This window comes from Triticum aestivum, chromosome 3D, assembly GCF_018294505.1.
Source record: "Triticum aestivum cultivar Chinese Spring chromosome 3D, IWGSC CS RefSeq v2.1, whole genome shotgun sequence".
NCBI classification, from domain to species: Eukaryota; Viridiplantae; Streptophyta; class Magnoliopsida; order Poales; family Poaceae; genus Triticum; species Triticum aestivum.
Window position 1 is genome coordinate 302116375 of NC_057802.1, and position 14487 is coordinate 302130861.

The 14487-nt window shown below is 46.5% G+C and overlaps 1 pseudogene; it reads left to right on the forward strand.

The window, feature by feature from the left end:
- LOC123076276 (uncharacterized) overlaps positions 1 to 12707 on the forward strand; it is a 39443-nt pseudogene extending 26736 nt beyond the window's left edge.
- The last annotated feature ends 1780 nt before the right edge of the window (positions 12708 to 14487 follow it).

The window sequence follows — 14487 nt, forward strand, 5'->3', positions numbered from 1 at the left end:
AAGGGTGGCGGTGTCAAGAAGAGCAATGCCACTCCTTCCAACAAAGCCGACGACTTTAATCCTTCTTATGTGTTATGCCGTGCTAGTGATGGGCATGTTTATGCCAAATTCGTTGGTTCTCCTCATGAGTACATTGAATGGTCTATTTGGGTTCCTAAGACCCTTGTTGCTAACATCAAAGGACCCATTACAAAATGGGTACCTAAAACCAAGCATTGATCTCTTGTAGGTGTTTGCTTCCGGTGGGGGATCATGGTTGCTCGATAGTGGAGCTACAAATCATATGACCGGAAGCAAGGACTTGGTGGTGGACGTGCACAAGATTCCATCTATGCCCACCAATGTCGAGTGGGGTGATGCCTCGTCTTCTAAGGTATTGGGACTCGGCAAAGTTGTCATTTCTCATGATCTCACAATCGAGAAGGTCATGCTAGTTGAGTCCCTTGCATACAATTTACTTTCCGTTCGTCAACTTGCTATCATGGGCTTTGCCACCTTCTTTGATATTGATACCGTGGCCCTCTTGTGGAGCAAGACTCTTAAAGTAGCCTTTGTTGGGCATGTCAAGAACGGTCTCTATGTGATTAACTTTTCGGAGCAACCCACTAAGACCGCGACATGCCTAATGGCTAAAGTTGACGTGGGATGGCTTTGGCATCGCCGTTTAGCCCATGTCAATATGAGATCTTTGCAAAGTCTTCTCAAGGGGGACCATGTCCGTGGACTAACGAACGTTAGTTTTGCCAAAGATCGTGCTTGCAGTGCTTGTATCGAAGGAAAGCTTCATGAGAAGGCTCACCCTCCCACAACTCTTATCTACTCGAAGAGGCCGTTGGAGCTCCTTCATTTGGATCTCTTTGGGCCTCCATCCTTTGATAGTCTTGGGGGTAGAAAGTACTGCTTGGTAACTGTGGATGATTATTCTAGATACACGTGGGTGTATTTCTTCAAGAGGAAGAGTGAGACCCAACAAACAGTCATTGACTTTGCAAATGAAGCCCAACGTCAACACAATGCAAAGATCTTGACAATAAGAAGTGACAACGGCACCGAGTTCAAGAACTACACCTTGGATGAGTTTCTCAGTGATGAGGGGATCAAGCATCAATATTCCGCACCTTACACCCCTCAACAAAATGGTGTTGCGGAGAGGAAGAATCGGACGTTGATGGATGCGGCAAGGACCATGATGGCGGAGTTCAAGTCTCCATACAACTTTTGGGCCGAAGCCATCAACACCGTGTGTCATGCTTCAAATCGGCTCTATCTTCGCAAAGGCTTGAACAAGACTCCATATGAGATCCTCACCGGTAACAAGCCCAACCTCAAGTACTTTCGGGTGTTCGGGTGTAAGTGTTTCATTCTCAAGAAAGGTGTTTGTTTGTCTAAATTTGAGACTAGAGCTCATGAGGGCATATTTGTTGGTTATGCTACAAACTCCCATGCTTACCGTGTTCTCAATAAGTCCACGGGACTTATTGAGGAGACGTGTAACGTGGAGTTTGATGAAAATAACGGCTCCCAAGTGGAGCAAAGTGGTACTTGTGATGTAGGTGATGAAATTCCTCCCCAAGCCATAAGAAGAATGGGTATTGGATATATCCTACCCATTGAGGAACCCCTTGTGGCCGGAGGAGAAGGACAATGCTCCACTCAAGTGGAGCCATCACCAACCCAAGACCCACACGCTTCCGAAGAACAAAGTGAAGGCCCTCAACCTCATGAACAAGATCAAGGGCAAGATCAACCTCAAGATGGTGGTGATCCACTAAATGATGCCCAAGGTCAAGTTCTTCCCCTCGAGCTAGTTCAAGATCAAGAACAAGCTCAAGACGATGCTCAAGATGATCAAGTAACCCCTCCTCACTTCACTTCCGAGGAGGAATTGGAGCGTCGTGCCGCTAAGATCGCTTCCAAGCTCACCACCAAAGTTCATCTCATGGAGAATGTGGTTGGAAGCCTAAGAAAGGGGGTAAGCACTCGTAGACAATTAGCAAACTATTGTGAACATCATGCGTTTGTTTCTTGTGTCGAACCCTAAAAGGTTTATGAAGCGCTTGAGGACCCGGATTGGCTCAACGCCATGCATGAAGAACTCAACAACTTCGAACATAACCAAGTGTGGAAGTTAGTGCCAAGGCCAACCGGGAATCATAATGTCATTGGAACCAAGTGGATATTCAAGAACAAGCAAGACGCTCATGGAATCATTGTTCGCAACAAGGCTCGTTTGGTGGCACAAGGCTACTCCCAAGTCGAGGGTATCGACTACGGTGAAACCTTTGCCCCCGTTGCTCGCCTTGAATCTATTTGTTTGTTGATCGCTTATGCTTCTCATCATAATTTCACTTTGCAACAAATGGATGTGAAGAGTGCTTTTCTTAATGGTCCCATAAATGAGTTGGTATTTGTCAAACAACCCCCCGGGTTCGAAGATCCCTATTTCCCCGATCATGTGTATCAACTCCACAAGGCACTCTATGGCCTTAAACAAGCCCCACGTGCGTGGTATGAGCATCTTACGGAGTTGTTACAAGATCGTGGATTCGAAATCGGGAAAATCGACCCCACTCTTTTTACTAAGAAGGTCAAAGGGGAGTTGTTTGTGTGCCAACTATATGTTGATGATATTATTTTTGGTTCCCCTAACAAAGCTTTCAATGAAGAATTTGCCGCTCTCATGACCTCAAAGTTCAAGATGTCTATGATGGGAGAGTTGAAGTTCTTTCTCGGATTCGAAATCAAACAAAGAAGAGAAGGAACCTTCATCAACCAAGCCAAATACACTCAAGACATGCTAAAGAGATTCAAGCTAAGTGATGTCAAGCCGGCTTCCACTCCAATGCCCACCAAGTGCCAACTTGACATTGATCCCAATGGTAAAGCGGTGGATCAAAAGGTATATCGCTCTATGATTGGATCCTTGCTTTACCTTTGTGCATCTAGACCGGATATCATGTTGAGTGTGGGAATATGTGCACGGTTTCAAGTCGCACCTAAGGAAAGCCACTTTGTGGCGGTCAAGCGAATCTTTCGATATTTGGCTCATACCCCAAACTTTGGCCTATGGTACCCAAGAGGAGCAAACTTCAAGCTTGTAGGTTATTCGGACTCCGATTGGGCGGGAGACAAAGTGGATAGGAAGTCCACTTCCGGAGGGTGCCAATTTCTTGGTTTCTCTTTGGTAAGTTGGTCTTCTAAAAAGCAAAGTTGTGTGTCTCTCTCGTCCACCGAAGCGGAGTATGTGGCGGCCGGAAGTTGTTGTGCACAACTCTTATGTATGAGGCAAACTTTAAAGGATTACGGTGTCATTTGTGACAAAGTGCCTCTTTGGTGTGACAATGAAAGTGCTATCAAGATTTCTCTCAACCCGGTGCAACACTTCAAGACAAAGCATATTGAGATTCGGTATCACTTCATTCGGGATCATATTAGGCGAGGGGAGATCGAGCTCAACTATGTCAACACTCATGATAACCTTGCAGATATTTTCACGAAGCCATTGGATGAAGCAAGATTTCGCGAGTTAAGGCATGAGCTAAATATCATTGATTCGAGCAATGTGGTTTGAACCTTTGCACACCCCTCACATTCATTGTGCTTTCTTGTCTAGGTGTAGGCATGGACGTAGGGGGAGTGTTGTTCTCTCAATGAACTTTCCCTCCCCCCACAATGCATAAACTGATCTCACTCTTTCACATTAGCCATTTTTGATGGTACTTGTGCTTCAAAGACGAGCTTTGGTCATGGGCCCAAGGATAATTCTTCGCGGTGCCATACCAAGTGACTCAAACATAGGTGGCCTCGGCCACCGCCCTCTCGTATAGAGGCGTGTGATTCTTGTTCTCTTGCTAGTGCTCTTGTTGGTCTTCCTGCCCTTGTTTCCCGTCTTTCGTTTTGCACCATATGTGTTGAGTCTGGTTTGAGTTGCGCTGGGCGGTACTACCGTTGTGCAGGAGCGGTACTACCGCTGGAGCGGTACTACCGCTCCACGGAGCGGTACTACCGCTTATACGGCTAAGCGGTACTACCGCCCCTCATCACGGTACTACCGCTGAGGGGCGGGGCCAGGGGGTTAAGTCGTGGGCAGGGGTGGTTTCCTCCACCCCATACCCATTTGCTTCGTCCCCTGGTTCCTCTTCCTCTCTCTCCAGCACCATCTCGCCGCGGGAAGGCTCCGGCGGCCCTCCGTCTCTGGACCGTTCCTCTCCATTTCCTTCGCTGGAGTCGATCCCCACCTCGTCCTCTTGCCATGGATGCCGGTATTGCCCCCGTTCCTCTTCTCTTCTTGTCTAGTTTTCAGATCTCGCGTTTTAGGGGCAATAGTAGTTGCATCTCTAGATTTTTGGACAAATCTAGGCTTGAGTAGGTTGGAGAAGGCAACTAGACTCTTTGGATTGATGTTTGGTAGGTTTATTTTTGAATTTGGCATCCCCGGTAGTGCCGGATCTGACCACGGCAGTAGGGATCTGCCGTGCCCCGTCTCGGGCGGTACTACCGCCCATCTGGCACGGTACTACCGCTGGAGCGGTACTACCGCTCCACGGAGCGGTACTACCGCTTATGTGGCTAAGCGGTACTACCGCTGAGCAGGCACGGTACTACCGCTGGATGCCCAGTTCCATTGTTTCCTACCACATGTTGATCCATATTTGTTGTGTTTATTTGGTTTTGATCGTTCCTTCTGGTTGTTTCTTGTGTCCATGTGTTTGGTTCCAGGTGATGAACATCCTGAGCAGCAAGTCTGCCGTGTCAACCCCGGGCGTTCAACGTCGAAGCGGTACCGCTCATCTGAGACTGTAGGTGGTTCTTCCAGTGCTCCACAGCCAGCAGGGGGTGCTTCCTCAAGTGCTAATCCTCCTCGCAAGAAGAAGATTTCCAGCCAACCGAAGCCAAGTGGCAAGAAAGTGACTGAGATGTCTAGCAAGGAATTCTGGGACAGGCGTCGGCGCAACCCCTATGAGGAAGACCAAGAACCCAATCTTGTCAATCGCCCGTTCTAGAACCGGCTTTAGTATGCCACATACTTTGATGTGATCAAGGCTAAGAAGAATCTCTTTGTCAATGTTCATTCCATCAACACAGATGCTATGGAGAAGGACCTTGAGTACTTTGGTGATGCCCTACAGATGTGCTCTCAGTTGAACATTCTCAGGATCATGCAGTTCAACAAGGACTTTGATGCAGATTTGCTGGCACAGTTCTTTGCCACTGTTCACCTAGGAACTGATGCAGACAGGACTCTGACTTGGATGACAAATGGAAAGGTGCTAGCTATCAAGTGGCAGGCCTTCATGGGGCTGCTTGAGGTGGAAGATCAAGGGCTCGAGACTCCAGTTGGCTTTCGTCCTCACCAAAATGTCACCTCCACTCACAAGCAAGCCCTCTGGCCCTACTGTACTCGGAAGGTCCACCCTGAGACTAGGAAGGAAACCTATGAGTTGTCTACCTATCTGGACATCCTTCACCGTATCTTCCGCGAGACTCTCTTCCCTCGTATTGGGAATCTGGACATGGTACACTCTTACCTTGTGGACATGCTTCTCTTCTGCCGGCGTGAGAAGGACGCAAACACCGGCGAGTCCCTGGACATCTCTCACGTCATGTGGTCTGAGCTTCTGGCGGCTGTTTCTGAGCGCAAGTGCCCAATTTATGGTCCGTTCATCATGTTGCTTATTGAGAGGGCCTGGAGACATACCTATCCTGAGGAGCAGCTGGAAACTGGAGAGTTGGTCTCTCATGAGATCAAGCGTCTGAGGAAGAAGGATAATTGGGGTAGATTTGGAGCTCCATCTTCTGCTGCTGCCATGGAGACCGAGGACGAGGCTGATGCCGGTGATGATGATGAGGATTATGTGCCTCCTGGGACAGATCCTTCTGCAGTAGAGCCCTCTTGGGCAAAGAAGCTCAAACGCAAGATGAAGAAGCTGTTCTGCATGGAGTCTCATGGTCAGTACATGACACATGTGGCTGAGAAGAAGGCAAGAGGACGTCACAAGGAGCTGATGCGTCAGATGGGTGCGACAGTCACCAGCGGCTCAGAGGGTCAGATTACTGAGGAGGAGGAGTGGATCCAGCAGCACTGTCCGTGGACCGACTCAGATGCCGAGCAGTTTCTGGGCGAGGACGGCGGTGCAGATGATCACGCAGAGTCCTGATGTTCGAGATCCTCAGCATGCTCTCACCTGGAGCCGTAGGTTAGCTCTTTGCCCCTTTTGGTGTCTCGATGCCAAAGGGGGAGAGAGTTTAGGGATTTGCGTCGTTGTGTTGCGAGTGTGTCTTTGCCTTTGTGCTTTCGTTATGTGCTACTTTGTGCTTTGCTTGGACCTTGTGCTTTGCTTGGTTTTGTGTTCAGTGAGACTTTAGTTCGAGTCATATGGTGTGAGACATATGCTACCCTATCATTATCATATCTTTATCTTTGTCTCTAGTCATTTGATATCTCATGAGTTATATGCTTCATTATGTTATATATCCTGCTATCTTGTATCTCGCTTAGGTTGTTGGTCTCTAAAATACAGGGGGAGTGTTGATCCTAGTATGTGTGTCGTGCAGTTCAAAGCACTTATCTTGATGGCACACATCTAGGGGGAGCCTGTCTATATTTTAGAGATTTGGGGTTTACTTATGTCCTTTGTTTTTTTCCCAGTTGTGCAAATCCCGTATTGTCATCAATCCACCAAAAAGGGGGAGATTGTAAGGGCATATTTATCCCTAAGATGTTTTGGTGATTGATGACAATGCTTTTGCGAACTAATCATGTGCGTTGAGTGTTTTTCAGAGATTCATCCTTTTGGCACGAGATGATTTCCTCCCCTCGGAGCTTAAAGCGAAGACGGTGTAGTCCTTTCGGATTAGTTTGGTGGACTAGTTTCATAGGGATCACCGTACTATCAAGAGGGGGTCCGTTTGGAAAGGCTAGGGCGGATTCATCACGTACACTTCCTTTGCCCCTCCCTCCGAGCCTTTCCGTTTCGATGATGGGCTTGGGTCTCCTCTCTTTGTGCCCTCTCTGGTCCCAGCGGTAGTACCGCGGGCCAGAGCGGTAGTACCGCTTGGGTGCTACAAGCGGTAGTACCGCTCTGGAGCGGTAGTACCGCCCAGAGCAGTAGTACCGCTAGTAGCCCCCATGTGTGTACTAACTCTGGTCCCAGCGGTAGTACCGCGGGACGGAGCGGTAGTACCGCTTGGGTGCCACAAGCGGTAGTACCGCTCTGGGAGCGGTAGTACCGCTCCAGAGCAGTAGTACCGCTAGTGGCCCCAAGCCATAGTACCGCGGTGGTCTCGTGCTAGTACCGCCTCGATTCGAGGGCTCCTTTTTCGTGTCGGGTTTTACGGTACTGGCCGCGGCTGTGGGGGGCCGTAGTACCGCTCCCGCCCTCCCTCCGCGGTAGTACCGCTGTGGGCCAAGCGGTAGTACCGCTGGCACAGCGGTACTACCGCTCTCTTCGGGGCAGAAGGGGGGTAACGGTTGGTTTGTTCCCCCCACTATATAAAGGGGTCTTCTTCCCCAAAGTTGACTTACCTCTTCCCCCAAAAGCTCCATTGTTGCTCCAAGCTCCATTTTCACCCGATCTCTCTCCCTAGCCAATCAAACTTGTTGATTTGCTCGGGATTGGTTGAGAAGGCCACGATCTACACTTCCACCAAGAGAAATTTGATTCCTCCCACTTATCCCTAGCGGATCTTGTTACTCTTGGGTGTTTGAGCACCCTAGACGGTTGAGGTCACCGCGGAGCCATAGTCCATTGTGGTGAAGCTTTGTGGTGTCGTTGGGAGCCTCCAATTAAGTTGTGGAGATTGCCCCAAACCTTGTTTGTAAAGGTCCGGTCGCCGCCTTCAAGGGCACCAATAGTGGAATCACGGCATCTCGCATTGTGTGAGGGCGTGAGGAGAATACGGTGGCCCTTGTGGCTTCTTGGGGAGCATTGTGCCTCCACACCGCTCCAACGGAGACGTACTTCCCCTCAAAAGGAAGGAACTTCGGTAACACATCCTCGTCTTCACCGGCTCCACTCTTGGTTATCTCGTTCCTTTACTTTAGCTAGTTTACTTGTGTTATATCTCTTACTTGCTTGCGTGCTTGTTGTCGTTGCATCATATAGGTTGCTCACTTAGTTGCATATCTAGACAACCTATTTTGATGCAAACTTTAATTTGGTAAAGAAAAGCTAAAAAATTGTTAGTTGCCTATTCACCCCCCCCCATCTAGTCAACTATATCGATCCTTTCACCGGCGTCGAAGAAATGGAAGATAAATATGTGGACATTGGATGTACCACACCCGTGCTAAATGATGACTTTTGGGAAAGTCACCACCCCAACTCTCCACTCTTCACACCATTGCAACAAATTCCTCAGTCCCCAGTAACTACAGTACAAATGGGATCTGATGAACCACATGCCACACCGTCTGTCCATGAAGAAATTCCAGCCACTAGTGCTAAAGAAAATGTAAATGAAGAATTGAAGACCCAGGCTGTCACTGAAGAAGAAGCTGAAATTCCTCAGCCTATGGAGCATGAGATTGCGATTCCTGAGGTAATAATGCAATTGACTGACACTCCTCAGCCCAAGCCAAAGGATCCATTCTCAAAGAAGCAGAAATTCAAGGCTGATGATTTCTTCGGCGAGCACGTGTTCTTCACTGACTACAATCCCTATGATTCTGCTCGTCTTAGAAGGAAGCGCTTCTGGACCGCCAGCCAGGCAAACTTCTATTCCTCAGTGCTCTTCAACAAGGACAAAGTCTTCGACCACGAGCATATTCCTCATGTGGACATGGAATCACTACCATGCTTCACACCTGTCCTCAGTGTGCTTCATGACACAGGCCTTCTCAACTTTTGCACAGATATAGTTGATTGGAGCGAAGAGCTCATTCTTCAATTCTATGCAACACTTCACACACAGGAGATGTTGACGATGTGAACTCCTGGGTTTTGGACTGGATGACCGAAAACACTCACTACAAAGCACCGGCCTCTGAATTACTTCACGCCCTGCCCATCAGTCCTCCACCTGAAGGATCTCGTTGCATGTACCAAGAGCCTGAGCTTACAGATCACTATATGCAAGTGCTGATGAAGCCATTAAAACCTGGTCAAGCCTCAAGGACAAAATTCCTCGTGAAGGAATTGCAGTATGTACCAAAGACAGTCTATCGCATTCTGACGAAGATTATGAGTCCAATCAAAGGCCACGACTCATCTGATGAGGAAATTGTTGGCATCATGAAGAATCTGGTATTCAACATCATTCATGGCATACCCGTCAACTATCATGATTTCTTCATGAGGACTGTGGCAAATGTTGCTCTTTCTCCGTTTGAGCTGAAGCCTTATGCACCTTGGATTATGAGATTCCTCAGGACAAGGTCTTCACTCAACTACAAGGCTGATTTTCAGAATCACCTCAGCTACTTGCCCCCGATTGAAGTCCTCAAGCGGACCTATTCCTCAGCTGATGAAAAGGGCAAGGCTCCTGCTGTCATTGATGAAGGCATTCGTCCATTGGATGGTCAGTTTTGCAAAACTGCATCTTATTCCACCAATGATGACTCTGCCACTCATGATTCTGTTGTCCATGCCTCCAAGCCAAATCCTCAAGCCACTGCTCCTCGTGTGATGACTGACCGTGAGCTTCTGCTAAGTCTTCACCAGAAGGTGGATCAAAACCATAAATGGGTTAAGCGTCAGTTTGGTTCAATTCTTCACAACATGACTGCTACACATAATGCAGTGGAGAAAAATCATTACTACCTCCATGAAGTCTCCGGTCGCACCTGGGCTATTCTGTCACATGTATATGGTGAAGAAGATCTGAAGAACATGGGTCTCTAGGAAGACTTTGACTGGTCTGCACCTCCACCGAAGAAATACAAGAAGGTCAAGGTTCCTTCCTTGGTGGCCAGCTCCTATTCTTCATCGCGCGACACCGATGAGCATGAAGACTTGGACGACACTGCGGCAGGCCCTACATCAACAAACGACCCCAACAACGCTGGCGCTCCTTCATCAACTTGATATTCTTCAGGGGCGTTAGTCCTCATTTTCGATCCTTTTGGTCATTCGATGACAAAGGGGGAGAAATTTGAGTTAGTCTTCAAGCGGGTCTATCCTATATGGGCGTTTTTTTCCTTAAGTTACAACTCTCGTTCTTCTAATGACTTTGCTGATCGAGTTGTAAACTTAAACCCGATGGTGGTCTGATACTTTTGCTATGTTCTTCTGCATGCTTATTCCTCGTTAATGTTATTGCACGCATGCTGAATTACATCAGTCACCATATTTCATCATGCATTTCAAATTCTTCATATACTCTGTCAAATGCGTGTATGAATTACAAGATATAGGGGGAGACCCCCATGATTCAACTCTTCAAGTGTGCATTGCTTCAAAAGCAAATTCCTCACTATGCACATCGTCAGGGAGAGTTCTTCTATATCTTGCAATCAAATTCCTCAATATCAGTATTTACACTTCATATGTTTATCCCCATTGAAAACTTAACCTATATTGTCATCAATCACCAAAAAGGGGAGATTGTAAGTGCATCTAGTGCCCCTTAGTGATTTTGGTGTATTGAAGACTTATAGGTTAAGGGACTAATGTGTTTATAAGTGTACACAGGTCTATAAGTCTATGAGGAGTTTGATATTTACAGAGAAAGTCAACCCCTAAAAATGAAGTTCTTCGACTGAAGACTTTGGATTTCTGAAGACTTTCTGAAGACTTTGAAAGTGAAGAAATTGGTGTGACCTTGAAGACTTGGTATTCATTTGAGGAACATGAAGCGTGAAGACTTTTTGTTTTCGTAGTTTCATTTTCTCTTTCTTGAGTCATAGGAAACACCGTACTGTTAAAGGGGGTCGAGGAAATACTAAGGAAAAATTTCCATGTGATGCTCAACTCAAAATCCTACACCTACCAATCCCTTCGAGTGAAACCATTGGAAATCTCATACAGTTCAGTCAATTTCTTCAGTGACAGAGACGAAGTTCTTGTGGTCGCTGAGGAATTTGGTCTGACTAAGGAGTTAGGAATTCGCCAGTGCGGATTGCCTACACAGTGAGGAACATGATAGCCCTGAGGAATTTGAGACTCAAATTTCCGACCGTTGCTGTGCTACGCGCCAGCTGTCCCAAAATATCTTATCCACCTAACGGTCATATCATTGAAGGGCATTTATGTCTTATCATGTCGGGCTGCTCCCTAGGCTATAAATAGCCGCCCCCTACAACCACTAGCTGGTTGGCTGCTCCGAGAGAAACTGACACTTGTCATTTGAGAGCATCCCATCCTCCGAGGACTTTGAGCGAAAATCATCGAGTGAGGAAAACCCAAACCCAAACACCTACAAACCCAAAGTGATTGAGCATCACTGAAGAGATTGATCCTGCGTGGATCCGATGCTTGTTACCTTTGAAGATTGTGCTTCTTCCAGACGGTTAGGCGTCATGGTCTAGAGCATCCAAGAGGAATTGTGGATTGCCGAGTGACCGAGTTTGTGAAGGTTCGGAAGTCACCTGAAGACTTACCACGAGTGATTGGGCGAGGTCTGCGTGACCTTAGCTCAAGGAGAATACGGTGAGGATTGTGTGTCCGGGACTGTGTGTCCTCAGGTTTAAATACCTAGCCGCTCCAACCAGATGTACAACTGAGACAACAGTTGGAACTGGTCTACCAAATCATTGTCTTCACCAAGCTTACCGGTTCTATTTCCTCAACTCTTTCATTTCCTCATTACTGTGTTGTGTGCTTGTCATATCTGTGTTTGAAGACTTTGACTGAAGACTTTCTCAATTTCCTCAGTTCAATTTCTTCAGTCTGTTTGTCTTCATCCTGTGCTATCATGTGATTACGCTTTCTGTACTCTGTTCTTGTCTTCATTTCATCATGATGACCATGCTTTTGTTCTGATATGTTTACTCTTGAGTACTTATTCCGCTGCTAGTAGTTCTTCGCTAAGGAATTTCCTCACCGGTAAATTCCTCAATGAAGAATTCATAAAAACCGCCTATTCACCCCCCCTCTAGTCGATATAACGCACTTTCAATCCCGTTGCCATTCTTGAAGAAACCGAACGCAAAACTCGCAACAAGTCGATCAAGTTCCTTAAAGTTAAGTGGTCTCACCATTCCGACCGAGAAGCAACTTGGGAACGTGAGGATCATCTCCGTTTCGAATATCCCAATTTCTTTCTTTCTTAGTTCTCGAGACGAGATCTTCTTGTAGTGGAGGAGATTGTAACACCCCATTTGTAACACTTCCCATTTTGGCATGTATCCAACTTTGTTCATGATCTAATTCCATGTGGGTCTATCCTTTTTGGCTTCATTTTATTTTGCTTTGTTATTTTACTTATTGCATTGTAGTGAGTGCAACAAGCTTGCAAACATGCCTACATGAATTTGTTCTGCCATGCCATGTTTATTTTGCTAGGTCTGAAACTTTCAGCATAACTTGTCATTTTGCATTGAAGCTAGCATCAAATCTATGAGTTTCTGGAACATATTCAGTGAGGGAGTTTTGTTAAGTGCACTTAGTACTAGCATGCCATGCTCAAGTTTGCCATGATATGTTCCTGTAACATGTAGTTTACTAGCTCTAAACATTGCAACCTGATGTTGTTTCTGCCATGATCAGTATTTGCACCAATTCTGTAAAACTGTTATCATTTGTCAGTTTGCCATGTTATTTTGGTGATGTTCTAGTGAGTTTTAGAAATAGTTCAGTAATCATGTTTTGTAGTGTTTGTCATATACTTCACTGCCATGCCTTTTGCTTTCATGTTAAAGCCCTGTTGCATATTCATGTGATGCATCCAAGTTGGCATGTCGCTGTTTTGATAGTTTTGCATTGCATATCATATTACTCACCGTTTGAGTTCCGTGCATCCGTTTTCGATGGTCTTTATATCATTTCAACCGAGATCTTCCAATCTTTCCAGTGGCATGCTTGGATTACCAAGATTTTGCCCATATCATTCATGCCTCCATTGTTTGCTTCCCGTTATCGTAACCCTTCGTTCCGGTAGAACCGTGGCTCCGTGCATACCGTTCTTCTTATGCATCCTTGATAGTTTTGCATGTAGAAAATGTTCTTGCCATGCCATGAGTGGTTGTTTATTGTATGCTTGTCTTTCTTTGGGTAGTTCCAGGAGACGAGTTCGAGTCCGAGGACCCTGTCGAGTACGTTCACAAGGAGAAAGTTTTCGATACCGCTGAGAACATTGCAGGAAGATGATCATTACCCCCGATATCACTACTATCTTTGCTTGATAGTTTTTCGTTGCTATCGCTATGTCGTGCTACCTACCACTTGTTTATCAAGCCTCCTAAATTGCCATGTTAAGATTCTAACCCACCTTCCTAGCAAACCGTTGTTTGGCTATGTTACCGCTTGCTCAACCCCTCTTATAGCGTTGCTAGTTGCAGGTGCAGTGCAGGTTGTTCCATGTTGGGACATGGATATCATGGGATATCACAATATCTCTTATGTAATTAATGCATCTATATACTTGGTAAAGGGTGGAAGGTTTGGCCTTTTGCTTGGTGTTTTGTTCCACTCTTGCCGCCTTAGTTTCCGTCATAACGGTGTTATATTCCTTAATTTTGCGTTCCTAACACGGTCGGGGTTTATGGGCCCTCCTTGACAGTTCGCTTTGAATAAAACTCTTCCAGCAAGGCCCAACTTTGGTTTTACCATTTGCCTAATAACAACTAAAATTTGCATATGGAGTAATTAACCCGAGGATTCTTAATCAACAACACGGGCCAATGCTCCTCATGAGTGTTGGTCCAACCTAGAGCCCCTTGCAGTGCCACCGCGAGGAAACTGGAGGACAGGTTTTAGTTGTACGGACTGCTCATCCGATCGTGGCCTGAGACGAGATATGTGCGGCTCCTATCGGGGTATCGGCACGTCGAGAGGTCTTGCTGATTTTTTTTACCATTGTCGAAATGTCTTGTGAACCGGGATTCCGAGCTTGATCGGGTTATCCCGGAAGGAGGTTTTTCCTCCGTGGATCGTGAGAGTTTATGATGGACTAAGTTGGGACACCCCTGCAGGGTTTGATCTTTCAAAAGCCGTGCCCGTGGTTATGTGGCAGATGGGAGTTTTTAATATCCGGTTGTAGTGAACTTGACACTAAACTCAACTAAAATACACCAACCGTGTGTGTAACCGTGATTGTCTCTTTTCGACAAAGTTCGGGAAGAGAACACGGTGGGGTTATGATTGAACGTAAGTAGTTCAGGATCACTTCTTGATCATTACTAGTTTGTGACCACTATGCGTAGTTTCTCATCTAATTCTTGTGTTCGTAAGCTAGCCACCATATAAATGCTTAGTGCTTGCTGCAACCTCACCACTTAACCATGCCATTCCTATCTTAAGCTTTGTTAGTTTTGACACCGTGGGTGAATGATTGTTGAGTCCCCGTAGCTCACAGATTACTACAAACACAGATGCATGTACCCATGAG